Genomic DNA, 18,002 nt, shown 5'->3' on the forward strand with positions numbered 1-18,002 from the left:
TCTCGTTCTCGGGGGTGACCAGAGCTGTGAAGGTGAGTGTCTCTCTAGCTGATGTGTTTCGTCATCAAATTGACTTCCTCACAGAATGGATGCAAATAGAGAAACAGAAAGAGGGCGCACCGACCTAGTGCATTGTCGTTTAAAATATTTATTGAAGAAACAAAGTAAGTATCATTCTCACAATAGACATAATAACACAGGCATGTCAAACTGAACACGATGTATGATCCAAACAACATCTGAGTCCATACAATGGAACCCTGGATGACCAACTGGCTAACGTGTTTCGAGGACACAACCTCTTCCTCAGAGCCAACCTATGTTATTGTGAGTATGATACTTACTTTGTTTCTTCAATAAATATTTTAAACGATGATGCACTAGGTCGGTGCGCCCTTTTTCTGTTTCTTCATTTGCATCCAGTGTGTTTGGACCACCCCGGTCTGTAGAGGGCAGCAAGCAGTGCATATTCCAGAAAATTCCAGAACATTCCTATTGGGTCTACTGAGTCCTTTCCTAGCGCAGGAAAAAAGTGTTTGTTGTGTTGGATTTGACTTCCTCATAGGCAGTAGACCCCTGAGGAAGTCATTTTGATGATGAAACGCGTCAGCCGGCTGTGACATCAGATGTAACTGGAAGTACCATTTTGGTACAGGCAGGGGAGTATTTACCCCAAGGCATTTGCCTAGGGTGGCATTTTTCAGGGGGGCAGCACCGCCCTCCTGGAAGAGGGGACACATGCAGCTTGGGGACCAGGTGGGATCTGAGAGAGGCTGCAGGCTGCTGGACTCTCATTCCCGGGGGTGTCCAGAGCTGTGAAGGTGAGTGTCTCTCTAGCTGATGTGTTTTGTCAACAAATTGACTTCCTCATAGGCAGTAGACCCCTGAGGAAGTCATTTTGATGATGAAACGCGTCAGCCGGATGTGACATCAGACGTAACTGGAAGTACCATTTTGGTATAGGCAGGGGTGTATTTACCACAAGGCATTTGCCTAGGGTGGTATTTTTCAGGGGGTAGCACCGCCCCCCTGGAAGAGGGGACACGTAGCTTGGGGACCAGGTGGGATCTGAGAGAGGCTGCGGGCTGCTTGACGTGAAGGTGAGTGTCTCTCTCTCTCACTGGGAGGGGAGTGGCCGGTGTATGGGGGCGATGGTAGTGGAAGACTCTCTCGGGTGGGGAGGGGCCAGGGGTGTTGGTCAGGCTCTCTCCAGCGGTGGGGGGTTCTGGGGTTGCAAATTTCGTGTTGCCTAGGGCAACACCACTGGACACAAGCGCCATGTTTCAGGGCCCACTAACACCTTTGCACTCCAATGTGTTTTACTCCAACGTGTTACATGCATAATGGTACCATTCATTTTGAATACCCCCCCAACACACTAATGCAATGCACCTGTGTTAGAAAAAAAATGGGTCACGTTCGATTTTTCACACATTTTGGGTGCGTTGGCGGCCATTATATTCATTGACTTGTCTTAGCATAACGCATGTTCACGTTACATAACATCAGAAGGTTTGCACTTGATAAAGATAAGCAAGGGCCGGGAGGAAATATAATTATCTTTTATGTCTCATCGTTTGTATCCTTTAAAATGTCTGGATGATCCTTTTCAGGGCCATAGCGGCTGCCAGCCCAGTAGCATGGAGTCAGCATTCCGCTATCCCTAGTTAACTCCTCTCTCGAAATAGATTGAAGGGCCAACTATTTGCCAGAGGGTATTTTTTAAACAGTTTAGTTCAGCAATATTGCTTTTTATTACATCGATCTCATCTATAGACAGTATTCAGAGTACGTTGACCCACAACTCAAAGAGCAGAGTAGCTATATATACCTATATATTTCCCATCACTCTCCAGCCCTGTCTCCAGTTTCCAGACAATGTGTTCGTAGAGAGATATAATGATGTTCTGTACCCTTCCAGAGAAATGTCTTCTCAAACGAGGACACAACGTACCAGATCCACTCTATGGCCAAAAGTGTGTGGAAAACCAGTCAAATTATTGGGTTTAGGTGCACAAATCCAACTCATAAAGACATGGTTTGATGAGTTTTGGGTGGAGGAACTCAAGTTTCCTGAATAGAGCCCTGACCACAACCCTACGGAACATGACCATGTACACAAAGCCAGCTCCATAAAGACATGGTTTGATGGGTTTGGTGTGAAGGCACTCAAGTATGCTGCATAAAGTCCTGACCTCAGGCATACTAAACATGACAATGTACACAAAGCCAGCCTAATAAAGACATACTGTAGCTTAAAGACATACTGTAGAGTTAAGTATGGAGGAATTTAAGTGTCCTGCATAAAGTCCTGACCTCAACTCTACTGAACACGACCACGTATACAAAGCCAGCTCAATAATGGTTTGACGGGTTTGGTGTAAAAGAAACTCAAGTGTCCTGCATAAAGCTCTGACCTCAACCATTCTAAACATGACAATGTACTCAAAGTCAGCTCCATGAAAAATGGATTGATGAGTTTAGTGTGGAGCAACTCACGTGTCCTTCACAGAGTCCTGACCTCAACTCTACTGAATAAGACCATGTGCACACAGCCAGCTCCAAAGAGGCATGGTTTGATGAATTCATTGTGGAGGTGCCGTACATACAGCCCTGACTTCAGCCCTATGGAGCATGACCATGTACACAAAACCAGCTCAATAATTGACGTGGTTTTGATGGGTTTGGTGTGCAGGCACTCAAGTATCCTGCATAATGCCCTGACCTCAACCATTCTAAACATGACAAAGTCAGCTCCATGAAAAAATGGCTTGATGAGTTTAGTGTGGAGAAACTCACGTGTCCTTCACAGAGGCCATGACCTCAACTCTACTGAACATGACTGTGTACACCCAGCTCCATAGAGGCATGGTTTGATGAATTCTGTGTGGAGGAACTCAAGTGTCCCGCATACAGCCCTGACCTCAGCCCTATGGAACATGACAATGTACACAAAGCCAGCTCCATAATGGTTTGATGGGTTTGGTATGAAGAAACTCAAGTGTCCTGCATAAAGTCCTGACCTCAACCATACTAAACATGACAATGTGCTCAAAGTCAGCTCCATGAAAAATGGATTGATGAGTTTAGTGTGGAGAAACTCACGTGTCCTTCACAGAGTCCTGACCTCACAAGGCAAACAAGGCATTTGCCTATGGTGGCATTTTTCAGGGGGGGCAGCACTGCCCCTTGGAAGAAGGGACACACATGGCATGGGGAATTGGTGGGTTCCGTGAGAGGCTGCGGGTTTCATGACGGTGTATGCAGAGCCCGACTCTCGTTCCTGGGGATGTCCGTAGCTGTGAAGGTGAGTGTCTTTCTCTCTCCCGCCATGGGAGATGGTGGCTGGTGTATGGGGGGCAATGGTAGTGGAAGGTTTGGGTGGAGGGCAGGGGTGCTCTTGGTTAATGTCAGGCTCTTTCTGTGGAGGGGCGTCAATTTTTGTGTTGCCTAGGGCAGCACAAAACCTAAATATACCACTGGCCAGCATGCAGCAGTGAAGAACCCTTCCGCCCAGTGTGGAAGCAGTGGTCTCTCTGCAGAGGTCTCCCTGCTAAGTCAAAGCTAGAACCAGGGCCGGACTGACAACTCATGGGGCCCCCGGGCAATAGGGGATCATGGGGCCCCTGTGTCCTTGCCCAAACTCAAAAAAGCCTATGAAAAAGGTACCAGGGGCATCTCATGGGGCCCCCTACTGACCTCGGGCCCAAATGGTCAGTCTGCCCCTGGCTAGAACTCTCCAATTAGTAAAGCTCACGTTTCCCCGCCGACTGGAGAGCCAGATCTCCGACTGAACAGGGGTTGTGTCGGACCTCTGCAGAGAGACCACCTAGTGGCGCTCTCTTTCTGTCCATTTGGATCACTAGGCTGGCTGAACAGATTGATAACTCCTTCTGTTCATATAGTATGTATCTCATTGTAGATTCTTGTTTGCAGTTCAGCTCTGAGCAGAGCAGACTGGAACAGTGTAACATTACAGGATCCAATAAAACGTAATATTGGGATCTGTGTCTGAAACAGAAGACAGTGTTCCATTGTGACATTTGCATACACACGCCACTGGCGCTCACCATAAATGTCAAGAGGGAAGTGAGGGGACAACCGGCACAGAAAATATCCAAACTAGACCTTTCTGTCATGAAAAACAAGCCAGCTAGACGTAAAAACAAACAAAAAAATCCATGAGATTTTACAAGGCGCAGGTAGGGTTAGACGTAATAAAATGATTAACCTCTCGCCTACCGGACCAATGCTGACATTCCTCTCCTACAAAAATCAGCATTTTTTTTTTTTTGCAAGAAAATTACTTAGAACCCCCCAAAAATTATACATTTTTTAAGAAGAGACCAAGGAAAAGAAATGAGTGGGTGTGGATAAGTTTTATGCCACATGGTATTTGCAAAGCAGTTTTTCAAACGCAATTAAAAAAAAAAAACACTGATGAATTTTAACTAGTAGTGGACTGAAATGAAAATTGTGGTACCGAAACCGAAAATTCAAAATGCACTTGACCGAAAACCGAAACCGAACTGCGCAGTTTTTAAAAATGAATATATATTTTTTTGGAAAAAATTACACTTTGATTAAAAAAAACAATATATACCCCAATTCTGTTGTAAAATATGAAAGGGGATGCTACGATGAGTAAATAGATACCCAACATGTCAAGCTTTAAAATTGCGCACGCTCGTGGAATGGCGTGAAACTTAAAAATCTAGGTCTAGTGCGAGAATTATTGCTCTTGCTCCGACGTTTGTGGCGATACCTCACATGTGCGGTTTGAACACCATTTACATATGTGGGCATGGCCTATGTATGCGTTCACCACTACGTGCGAGCACGGGGGGGACTGGTGCACTTTAAACTTTTTTTAACACAATTATTTATATTTTTTTTGCACTGTTCCTTTAAAAAAAATTTTAATCACTTTTATTCTTATCACAAGAACTGCATGCATCTCTTGTGATAGAAATAATTAGTGACAGGTCCTCTTTATGGAGAGATATGGGGTCAATAAGACCTATGTATGGAGAGATCTAGAGTTTAATAGACCCCATATCTCTTCTCTGACCTCCAAAGTATCTGATCAAACCAAGATCGGTGTGATCAGATGCTTGTAAAAGCCAGAAATGTGCGGTAAATACAAGACCGAAACTGGAAGTGACAATGCCGCCCATTGGCACCCCCTTCCGCCGACTGTAGAAGTGATTGAGTGGCTTTATAGCCACTCAAATCACTTCTATGAGAGGCAATTGCCCTGCAAATTTTGATACCGGGATGATGCATGTAGCTGCAGGCATCATCCCAGTAAAACACATAAAACGTGGTGACGTCATATGACATCCACTGGCGGTTAAGACTATAGGGCAGCTGCTTGTGGAAGCATTTGAGGAAAACCCAACAACCAAAAATTGCTATATTTCAGCTTACTAGTCTTTAAATATGGTGGCTGCTATAGTTTTCCTTTTTCAGGCTAAGAACATTTTCAGCAATTTTTGGTGATCCCTGCAGTCCTGTGTCTCCAGCTCCCGATGTACTCTGTGTCTCCAGTGATCCCTGCACTCCTGCGTCTCCAGCACCCTGTTTGCTCTGTGACCCCTGCAACCCCTGCCCTCCTGTGTCTCCAGCACTCTGTTTACTCTGTGTCTCCGGTGATCCATGCATTCCTGTGTCTTCAGTGCCCCGTGTCCTCTGTGTCTCTGTTGATCCCTGCACTCCTGTGCCTCCAGCACCCTGTGTCCTCTGTGTCTCTGTTGATCCCTGCACTCCTCTGTCTCCGGCACCCTGTGTACTCTGTGTCTCTAGTGATCCCTGCACTCCTGTGTCTCCAGCACCCTGTTTGCTCTGTGACCCCTGCAACCCCTGCCCTCCTGTGTCTCCAGCACTCTCTGCACCCTGTGTCTCCTGTGATCCCTGCCCTCCTGTGTCTCCAGCACTCTCTGCACCCTGTGTCTCCGGTGATCCCTGCCCTCTGTGTCTCCAGCACCCTGTGTACTCTTTGTCTCTGTTGATCCCTGCCCTCCTGTGTCTCCAGCACCCTGTGTACTCTTTGTCTCTGTTGATCCCTGCCCTCCTGTGTCTCCAGCACCCTGTGTACTCTGTGTCTCTGTTGATCCCTGCCCTCCTGTGTCTCCAGCACTCTGTCTATTCTGTGTCTCTGTTGATCCCTGTACTCCTGTGTCTCCAGCACCGTTTGCTCTGTGCCCCCTGTGACCCCTGCCCTCCTGTGTCTCCAGCATCCCCTGTACTTTTTGCTTCCAGTGATCTTTGCACTACTCTGCCTCTTAGTGTTCCCTGCACTCCTGTGCCTACAGAGAATCAGTCATCCCTGTGCACTCCTGTGACCCCAGTTCCCCAGTGATCCCTAGAGCATCCTGAGTACTCCAGTGTCTCCAGCAACCTCTGTTTCTGTTGTGCATTCTGTGTATCCTAGTGACCCCAGAGCATCCTGATTCCTGTTTCTCCTCTGTGTCTCAAGTGACTATTTGCTGAGACTATTATGTTTCCAGCAACATCTGTGTCTTCAGCGACCTGTGACTCCAGAAACCCCTGTGTCTCTTGTGCATCCTGTGTCACCCAGTGACCCCAGAGCATCCTGTGTCACCCAAAGACTTCAGCGCATCCTGTGTCACCCAGAGACCCCCAGAGCATCCTGTGTCACCCAGTGACTCCAGAGCATCCTGTGTCACCCAGCGACTCCAGAGCTGCCTGTGTCACCCAATGACTCCAGAGAACCCTATGTCACCCAGAGACCCCCAGAGCATCCTGTGTCATCCAGTGACTCCAGAGTATCCTGTGTCACCCAATGACTTCAGAGCATCCTGTGTCACCCAGAGACCCCAGAGCATCCTATGTCACCCAATGACTCCAGAACATCCTGTGTCACCCAGTGGCCCCAGAGCATCTTATATCACCCAATGACTCCAGAACTTCCTGTGTCACCCAATGACTCCAGACCTTCCTGTGTCACCCAATGACTTCAGAGCATCCTGTGTCACCCAGAGACCCCCAGAGCATCTTATGTCACCCAGTGACCCCAGAGCATCTTATATCACCTAATGACTCCAGAACTTCCTGTGTCACCCAATGATTCCAGAACTTCCTGTGTCACCCAATGACTCCAGAGCATCCTGTGTCACCCAGAGACCCCCAGAGGATCCTGTGTCACCCAGTGACTCCAGAGCATCCTGCGTCACCCAGTGACCCCATAGCATCCTGTGTCACCCAGAGACTCCCAGAGCATCCTGTGTCACCCAGTGACCCCAGAGCACCCTGTGTCATCCAGTGACCCCAGAGCATCCTGTGTCACCCAATGACGTCAGAGCATCCTGTGTCACCCAGAGACCCCCAGAGCATCCTGTGTCACCCAGAGACCCCAGAACATCCTGTGTCACCCAATGACTTCAGAGCATCTTATGTCACCCAATGACTCCAGAACTTCCTGTGTCACCCAATGACTCCAGAACTTCCTGTGTCACCCAATGACTCCAGAACTTCCTGTGTCTCCCAATGACTCCAGAACTTCCTGTGTCACCCAATGACTCCAGAACTTCCTGTGTCACCCAATGACTCCAGAACTTCCTGTGTCACCCAATGACTCCAGAACTTCATGTGTCACTGTGTCACAGTGTCATCCAGTGACTCCAGATCATCCTGTGTCACAGTGTCATCCAGTGATTCCAGAACATCCTGTGTCACCCATGACCCCAGAGCATCTTATATCACCCAATGACGCCAGAGCTTCCTGTATCATCCAATGACTCCAGAACTTCCTGTGTCACTGTGTCATCCAGTGACTCCAGAGCATCTTGTGTCACAGTGTCATCCAGTGACTCCAGCAGAGAATCCTGCGTCACCCAGCATCTTATATCACCCAATGACGCCAGAGCATCCTGTGTCACCCAATGACTCCAGTTCATCCTGTGTCACAGTGTCATCCAGTGACTCCAGAGCATCCTGTGTCACAGTGTCATCCAGTTCATCCTGTGTCACAGTGTCATCCAGTGACTCCAGATCATCCTGTGTCACAGTGTCATCCAGTGACTCCAGCATGCACTGCACCCCAAAGCTCTCAAGGCTTGCTGTATCCATATAAAAGCTTTGAATTTTGTTACAAGAAAAGTCAGGAATGGAGAAATGACTCTGTATTGTAAGATGCCAGAAAATTATACATTTGAAATGACTTTTCCAACCTAACGAATGTGCCGCAGACATTTTCTGATGCTATGAATTTCAGGCTTTTCATTCCTTTGACAGTTTGATGTATGAGACCTGTGCTGCACTACGCCAAAGAACCTGGCAGCTGCCAAGCTGGCAATATTGGAATACAATACCCGACACGGTTTTCTACCAACATTCTCGTACTTGGACCGTGTTGGGTGGATGTTGCATGATTCATTCCTCTCTCTTCACTGTTGTACCATCCTTTCATCCCTTTGTCACTACAGGATAACATCGTGACATAAAGGCCGGTGGGGAAACCACAGGTTACGGAGGGAGACAATGAGACCATGAATCAGCCAGCGTAGCAATTGAAGACACCGGGTCTATCATGGATTTTGGGTGGAACTCCATGCAAAAAAAAAGTGTGAGGTCCCCCTAAAAATCCAGACCAGACCCTTAATCCAAGCATGCAGCCTGGATGGCCAGGAAAAGGGTGGCATGAGTATGCCCCCCTTCTCTCCTGAACCATACCAGGCACCAGGGGTGGACTGACAATTTGGAAACTCGGGTCAGTAGGGGGCCCCATGAGATGACCCCGGTACCTTTTTCATAGGCTTTTTTGAGTTTGGGGAAGGACACAGGGGCCCCATGATCCCCTATTGCCCGGGTGTTTATTCACCACTGGGATTTTTATTTTTTTGCTATATAAATGAAAAAGTCCAAACATTTTGGGAAAAAAGTGTTTTTCTTATAAAAGTATAATCTTTCTTCATAAATTTTGGCCAAAATGTTTTCATCTATCTTTGTAGAAAAAAACCCCAAATTATTTATTACCAAAAATTATAATTTTTGTAAAAAATGTTTTTTAACATTTTTATTTTATTTTTTTATATTATTATTTTTTTGGGGGTTTTTTTTAACATACCATCGCCCTAGCAGTACAATGTTACCATGGTGACACTGTACTACTTGTGGGGGGTGATGAAGATTTTTTTTTCTTTTTTTACTGATTGCTTTTATACCCATAAAGGCTGTAAAAGCAATCATTTATCCTTCTCTGGCCGCATTCCTGCAGCCATTGAGAAGTACTGTGAGAGCTGTGATTGCTCGCAGCTTATCACATGGTTCAAGGCTGTTATGAATAGCCCTGTACCATGTGACCTCTGTGATCATTCACAATTTTTTTTTTTACATTGATTGCTTTTACACCCATAAAGTCTGTAAAAGCAATAATTTCTCCTTCTCTTTGGCTGCATTCCTGCAGCCATTGAGAAATACTGTGAGAGTGTGATTGGCTGTTGTGAATAGCCTTGTACCATGTGACCTCTGTGATCATTCACAGATTTCACACGTAGTAAGCAATGATGTCAGGAAGTGTTATCTTGCTTACTACTATTCATGTGATCACTGATTGGCCAATCAGTGATCACATGAATTGGAACCTCACACAGAGGTCCCGTGCTGTGATTGGTGTTCCTCTGGACACAGCAAATATGTGGAATAGACTCCCTCAAGAGTTGGTTCTGGCCAGCTCAGTGGATTGCTTCAAAAAAGTCCTGGATTCTTTCTTAGATACACGGAATATAACTGGATATAACATTTATAGGTAAAGTTGATCCAGGGAATATACGATTGCCTCTCCAGGGATCAGGAAGGAATTTTTTCCCAGCAGGAGCAAATTGGATCATGCTTTGCTGGGTTTTTTTGCCTTCCTCTGGGTCAACTGTGGGTGTAGGATTATAACTTTTTTTTTTTTTTTTATGGTTGAACTGGATGGACTTTTGTCTTTTTTCAGCCGGACTAACTATGTATCGTATGTACTCTCCAGCACCTCAGGATATGCACAGCCAAAAGGGAAGCCAAGGGTACCAGGACAGCGACAACCAAAGGAAATGCTTCAGGGGTGCAGCCCTCCTCAGACGGGGAAATCAGCCACTGGATAGAGAGAAAACAGGTGGTGCACACACCTAGTGCATTATCCAAGGTTTATTGTAGGAGTGAAAGAATAATAAAAACCTACTCACAGACGAAGCATGTATCTAAAAAGCATAGAAAAATGACAATGGCCACAACGGCAGGCAAGGTGTTCTCACTGTCAGTGCGGTCAAATGTCTGACGCGTTTCGGGGACGAATCCCTTTCCTCAGAGCTGATGACCAGCCTCTGATGCTGATGTATGATGTATGGAAAGTAGGAGCCTTGCTGTTGATGCCTCTAACTATGTAACTATATAACAGCGGGTACTGGATCGTGGCGCCACGTGCTCCCAGGCAGTAAACGCGGGCGCCGTTTATAAACGGCACTGCTCCCATCCGGCCGTTTATGTACATGGGCCAGACGGGAAGTGGTTAAGGAGATGACACAATTGACTAGAGCCACCATTGACAGGACATTGCTCACGTCAATCTCATGAAACATTCTGTAGCCTTCTGTAGATGTCGGACAACCTGTACCCCTCCTTCATCAAGAACTCAATGACAGCATGCTGCTTCTGCTTGGAATCCATTAATTACCCGCAACAAAAAAGAAGAAGAAGAAGAAGAGAGGAAGAGTTACTCTGCCAACGTGTGAAATGGGAGCGATCTATGTAAATTAATAAAAACGTTATGCTCAATTTGCATTACTTTCGTTCCAGCCCTCGTACATCCACAATTAGGAAAAATGATATCCTACATTTGAGCACACTCATGTGAAAACATTTGCAGAGAGTGGCGTTGTGCAGTTATATGGATAAACCAAGAATGTTTTATATTTAACAGACACCAACTCAGCAAATAAATCATCAGTATGGTTAGCACAGCTCATGTCCAGCACCAAAGGCGGCCATTGCCCGACTCCTGCAGGGCAGACATGTCACTGTGCATAATTCAGTGGAGGTGTGCTGTGCCCAGAGTCGGATGCTGGATAATGTCAGGCCACAGTACTGGACGGGAGCCTCAGCAATGACAGTCATCCTAACAAGAACTCTTTAAATAGGATACCAGCTGGGTCCTGTGAAATTGCCTACACGAACAAAAGAATGGTTGCTGAGCAGATATTCCTCACATTCAGGGGTGTATTTACCACAAGGCGTTTGCCTAGGGTGGCATTTTTCAGGGGGTGCAGCACTGTCCCTTGGCAGAAGGGAGGGAAGAAGGGACACACGCAGCATGGGGACCTGGTGGGTTCCGAGAGGGGTTGCGGGTTTCATGACAGTGTATGCACAGCCCAACTCTCATTCCAGGGGATGTCCGGAGTTGTGAAGGTGAGTGTCTTTCTCTCTCTCGCCATGGGGGATGATGGCTGGTGTATGGGGGGCAGTGGTAGTGGAAGGCTCAGGCGGAGGGCAGGGGTGCTCTTGGTCAATGTCAGTGTCAGGAATGGACTTGCCAATAATGATGGGACTCACCTGCCTTGTGGGCTGCAGTACCAGGGCTGGCCAGCGGGTGCTCTCAGCAATCAGAGACTCACCCCTGCAGTCAGCCAAACACCTGAAGCTGATTGCAGGGGTTGTATTTAAGGAATGGCCAGACTCACAGTCAGGGCCTTGGTGTGTGTATTTCCATGGGCCCCTGTATCTTGTATCCTGTGTCCCTGTTCCTGTTCCTGCCTGACTTGTTGCCGACCCTGCCTGATCCTGACCTCTGCTGACTTCTCGTGTTTGATCCCTGGCTTGTGACCCTGACCATTCTTTGCCTGACCCTCTGCACCGCGCTGCCCGTGAGTTACTGAACCCAGCTTGTGACCCCGACCACTCTCCCGCCTGTTCCTGGTACTCCGTTTGCCCGTTTGCTACTGACCCGGCCTGCCTGACTACTCTTGCATTGTATGTATTGTTATCTGTAGGTGGTTTGGTTTGGTTTATTTGCACTGTGTTTATGTTTAGTTTTGCACTGCGTTTTGTGTTGTTAGTCTTAATAAATCATATTGTTTATACCATATCTGAAGCCTGCGTTTCCCTGTGTCAGTCCACACACCTCTGGTCATACCCGGAGCCCTGACAGTCAGGCTCTTTCTGTGGGGGGGTGCCAATTTTTGTGTTGCCTAGGGCAGCACAAAACCTAAAGACCCCACTGCTCACATCTATGGGAGAACAGAAGGGGTTTATTTTATAAAGCACAATATAACACAAATAATACATACAGAGTGTAACAATTTATAGAATCTTGGTTACACGTTTCAGCATCCTAGGGTAGCCATTCTCAATCAGAGCTCAGTGGAACATTAGGGTTCCTCTAGAGGTTTTTAGAAGTTCCTGGAGCTGTGGGTGGTTGACCTTCCATTTGAAAATGCCCATATAGCTTTATATTCAATAGAGAATATGGGACTTTCAGGGTGCATGAACATGAATACCAAACATATTAAAAAGTTATATAATTTTTATTTCGTATTTAAAAAAAACCCCAACAAATAAAGGAATTAATATAGAAACATAAAAACAATTTCTAAGAGTACCCAAGAGTGGGCGGCACAGTGGCTTAGTGGTTAGCACGTCTGCCTTGCAGTAAATGGTTCATGGGTTCGATTCCCGACCATGGCGCCTCCTGCCTGGAGTTTGCATGTTCCCCCTGTGCTTGCGTGGGTTTCCTCCGGGTGCTCCGGTTTCCTCCCACACTCCAAAGACATGCTGGTAGGTTTATTGGATCCTGTCTAAATTGGCCCTTGTATGTGTATGTATGAATGTAAGTGATTGTACACCCCTTGAGGGTTAGGGACTGATGTGAATGTACAATATATATGTGTAAAGTGTGGCACAAATTGATGGCGCTATATAAGTACCTGAAATAAATAATAAATAAATAAAACTGAGATTCAAACTTGATTATATAATTATAGTTACTCCCTACATGTTTCGCCCTCACAGGCTTCTTCAGGGGAGATTTTTGAAGAGATTTCAACCGCCGAGGCAGTCTAAAGGTGTATCAAAGGAAAATTATACAATTACCAAACAACTTTGATATATCCAATACAAAGTATTTAATCAAATATATATATATATATGGGACTCAATGGCTCACCCTTTTGATTAAATACTTTGTATTGGATATATTAAAGTTGTTTGGTAATCGTATAATTTTCCTTTGATATACCTTTAGACTGCCTCGGCGGTTGAAATCTCTTCAAAAATCTCCCCTGAAGAAGCCTGTGAAGGCGAAACATGTAGGGAGTAACTATAATTATATAATCAAGTTTGAATCTCAGTTTCACTCTTAGTACTGAAATTGTTTTTATGTTTCTGTATTTTTTCCTTTTTTTGTTGTTTTTTTTTTAAAAATACAAAATAAAAATTATATATCTTTTTAATATGCTTAGTATTCATGTTCATGCACCCCGAAAGTCCCGTCATCTCTATTGAATATAAAGCTATATAGGCATTTTCAAATGGAAGGTCAACCACCTACAGCTCCAGGAACACCTAAAAACCTCTAGAGGAACCCTAATGTTCCACTGAGCTCTGATTGAGAAAGTTCCATCTTCTCTATTGAATATTTGCAATTTTAAGGGATGTGGTGCAATAATCATATCTGGTCACCCGCTCACCACTTTACTATTACTACATATAGCTTTATAGCCAACTCCACTCCATGACACCAGTGATCTTTTTTAGCTGTCTCTAAAACCAGTACTCTAATGACCACTGTAAGGGAATTGGCGGGTGTTGTTCCCACTGGCCCACCACTGCATGGGGTATTTTTTGCCCTATTCCAATTTAGCAGGCGTTCCCTCAGAGCCAAAAATTATTTCAAGGGTTCCCCTGGGGTAAAAAGATTTAGAAAGGCTGCTCTAGGAAGTCAGAATAATCAAAGATGAGTTCCACTTGGTTGTAATTGTTTGAGTTTATGGACTTTGCATATTGTTCTTTACTGTAATTGCATTGAGCATTCCATTCAAGAGAAGTTGTACTGTGCAGTTAAGGACCAAGACAAAAATAGAACCATACAGAACACAAAGTCCTATGACTGGAAAAACAATAGCAGTCCTGGAAATATGTTGTCCATAAATACAGTAAACTGTGATAAACACAGAATGAACACGAGGATTAGTCATAAATATACTATACTGATAGCACTATATATATCCTGTATAATAATAATAATGATAGTAAAACTCAATAAGTCAATGAAAAGTGGAACTATGCAGTTGTCCAATCAAAGTACAGCAAGACACAGGTATTAGGGGGGTTCATAGGTTCCGGCTATTGAGATATTTTCTTTTACTATAACATCCTGTTGCAAACATGCCTGCATGTGTCACCAAACTGGTTATCAAGAGTGTCGAGGCACCCCTAGATATGAAGATCAGTACCCAATCCCACCAAAATTGTCCTGAGTTGGCAGTGATTGTTCAGAACTGCTTTAAAATGGCTCCATACTATAATGACCCACCATCCTGCTTGGCATAAGCCAGCTAGTAGAGGGTAAAAGATGTTTTTGGGGGTTTTATCTGGTGACAATCACATGACCAAATACCGAGGCACTGGTCATGTGATCTCATCTGAAATTTAAGATCTGCTCTGGGACGGACATACCATTTGTGCAGACTGTGGAGCACAAGGGTCTTCTGGAGCTTAGGGGCCCATTTATACTAGATGTTTGTCAGATGGGTGCTGGCATCCCTTCAACTGTAACATAGACTTCCATATGCTATTTTCTTAAATCCCACTAAAATTGTCCTGAGTTGGCAGTGATTGTTCAGAACTGTTTTAAAATGGCTCCATACTATAATGACCCACCATCTTGCTTGGCATAAGCCAGCTAGTAGAGGGTAAAAGATGTTTTCGGGGTCTTATATGGTGATAATCACATGACCAAATACCGAGGTGCTGGCCATGTGATCTCATCTGAAATTTAAGATCTGCTCTGGGATGGACATACCATTTGTGCAGACTTTGGAGCTCAAGGGTCCACCAGCACTTAGGGGCCCATTTATACAAGATGTTTGTCAGATGGGTGCTGGCATCCCTTCAACTGTAACATAGACTTCCATATGTTATTTTCTTCAATCCCACCAAAATTGTCCTGAGTTGGCAGTGATTGTTCAGAACTGCTTTAAAATGGCTCCATACTATAATGACCCACCATCCTGCTTGGCATAAGTCAGCTAGTAGATGATAAAAGATGTTTTCGGGGTCTTATATGGTGACAATCACATGGCCAAATACCGAGGTGCTGGCCATGTGATCTCATCTGAAATTTAAGATCTGCTCTGGGACGGACATACCATTTGTGCAGACTGTGGAGCTCAAGGGTCCTCGGCACTTAGGGGCCCATTTATACAAGATGTTTGTAAGATGGGTGCTGGGATCCCTTCAACTGTAACATAGACTTGGATATGCTATTTTCTTCAATCCCACCAAAATTGTCCCGAGTTGGCAGTGATTGTTCAGAACTGCTTTAAAATGGCTCCATACTATAATGACCCCACCATCCTGCTTGGCATAAGCCAGCTAGTAGAGGGTAAAATTTGTTTTCAGGGGTCTTATCTGGTGATAATCACATGACCAAATACCGAGGCACTGGCCATGTGATCTCATCTGAAATTTAAGATCTGCTCTGGGACGAACATACCATTTGTGTAGACTGTGGAGCACAAGAGTTCTTTGGAACTTAGGGGCCCATTTATACTAGATGTTTGTCAGATGGGTGCTGGGATCCCTTTAACTGTAACATAGACTTGGACAAGCTATTTTCTATCTAGCTCTTCATCTATACACAGTAGTGTGTATTTTACTTGACCAGTACTTGATTTTGCTTGGGGCCCATTGGTCACTCCACCAATGAATCTGCTGTCAGAATCTAGTTCCAATCATCTAAAATCACATGACCAAAGCCACAGTTTTTGGTCATTTGGTCAACTACAGACCGGTAATAGCAGTGGATTCTTCAAGAAATGTGCTTAAAGCTGAATTCCAGGAATGGCAATTTTTACATATTTATATTGGTCCAACTTGGACCATTGTAATGGCATGTGCCATTCCTGTGGGATCCCCATGGAAGCTGGCAATCACTGTAGTAGACACCATTACTACAGCAATCTCCACAATCTGTTGGATCCTGTGCCTAGCGATGCCTGTTAAAATGATTTCCAGCTTCCACTGGGATCCCAACAGTATGGCACATACATACTTACATTGGCCCAAGCTGGACCAATGTAACTATGCAAAAATTGCTATACCTGGAATTTCATCTTTAAGCACATTGGTATTAGTATATGTGGACAGTCAAAGGCATGGAAAAGATTACATTTTAGATCCAATTTGAGAAAATTCAAAGATCCATTGGTGTCTTGGACCTTGCAATATCTTGGTCAGAACCTTCACAAAGAAGACAAAATACCCCAAGGCAGAGACAATTTTTCTACATTTCTGGATTCATGTGAGAAATAATGGTAATACAAAACTTCTACGTTCAACACAAATTCTCATGATCACATTATTTCAACCAATCCAAAAATCCCTGATCACCCTTGGTTTAGACCATAAAGAATGCAATATGTCCCAGTAACTCTGTATTTTCAGAACCAAGCACCCTGCTCATTTTAATGAGGTTCCCCAAGAGACAGTTCAAATCTATCCATTGGTTTACAAAGGGGGCTGTTCAATTATTTACAGCTTACAAACTCACTCCACCCCTAAAAACTTTATTTCCCTTACAGCTGGTGTCTGGTGGAGGCACTTGCCAGTTTCCTATATGTCTTTGGGGTTTTAATATTGAGATTTCTCTGCCATAATTTCAGACTTTGTTCCAGTACACCTGGGAGCTTTAGTCATTGTTCCCACTCCTTCTGCTGAATTAATAATAATAATAATAATTATTATTATTATAATTATAACAATAATACAAATATTACTACTGCTACTAATAATAATATTAAAATAATAATAATAATGATTATTATTTATTAATTTAAATGCATTGGATTTTTTTAAATGTTATTTCCAATAATATCCTATTTCTGGACATTTCATAAATGTCCAGGAAGATGTCACGTGTGACGAAACACATAGGGTAGAGCTACATGCTGACGTCATCACGCAACCGGAAGTGACCCAAATGTCCTGGCTGTGGTTTTTTTTTTAAAATGTACAGCCATCTTCTGATGCCTGTGGCTGGTGACTGGAAGGGAAGATCTATATGAGTGTTTGGGCCAGTATATGACCCTGAGAAGGAATGGGGGAGATGTGGCTTGTGTGGATTCCTGTGCCATATGCTATTTATGACTTCTCTATCATTAGAGGTTTGTTTTTGATAAGCCTGCATTTTTGAGCATTTGGTGGAGGTTCCTGGTTTACTGTGGCACCCGTTTACCAATTCATGATGATTTGATGGAAACTTTTTTATTTTCACGTGGACTTTTGCACCATCACTTTGGACATTTTTTCTAATTTTTTTTTCTATTTTGCACTGTTCAAAATTAGTTCTGCTATATTGAGTACGTGAACTGTTTTATATGTTTTATGTATTTCATTAATGTGTCTGATGCCTTCCTCACCACACACCAGTCTCTTCAAGATATGGGCCATTATGTGGTTGACACTCCTTGGACAGCCTGCGGGTTTTCTCTATGTCTTTGTAACTCCAGCATTGGGATTTCCCTATCATAATTCCCAACTCTATTCCAGAGCACCTGGGAGTTTTTGTTGTCGTCATTTCTGCTGAATTAATAATAATTATAATAAATTATAAATCCAACAGGGTAGTCAGGGAGGGCCGGACTCTCTTCAAGGAGTGCAGACCCAGAAGCCCAAGCAGAGGACCCTCTCCTCTACACCCCCTAAGAAACATAGGAAACTGTCAGCTTAGCATCAACCAAAAGTTCAAATACAATTCCTGAATGGTCTGACCTTGAAGATGTGACTTC

General features: G+C 44.5%; 1 protein-coding gene across 4 annotated transcripts in view; it reads right to left on the reverse strand.

Moving 5' to 3' along the window:
• The window catches only part of FAM131B (family with sequence similarity 131 member B), a 135,819-nt gene that overhangs the window by 67,023 nt on the left and 50,794 nt on the right, over window positions 1–18,002 (reverse strand). The gene's annotated exons all lie outside the window — the stretch shown is intronic.

The sequence above is a fragment of the Staurois parvus genome, unplaced genomic scaffold (assembly GCF_062004578.1).
Source record: "Staurois parvus isolate SC_StPar_1 unplaced genomic scaffold, SC_StPar_1.0 ptg000758l, whole genome shotgun sequence".
Classification (NCBI taxonomy): Eukaryota; Metazoa; Chordata; class Amphibia; order Anura; family Ranidae; genus Staurois; species Staurois parvus.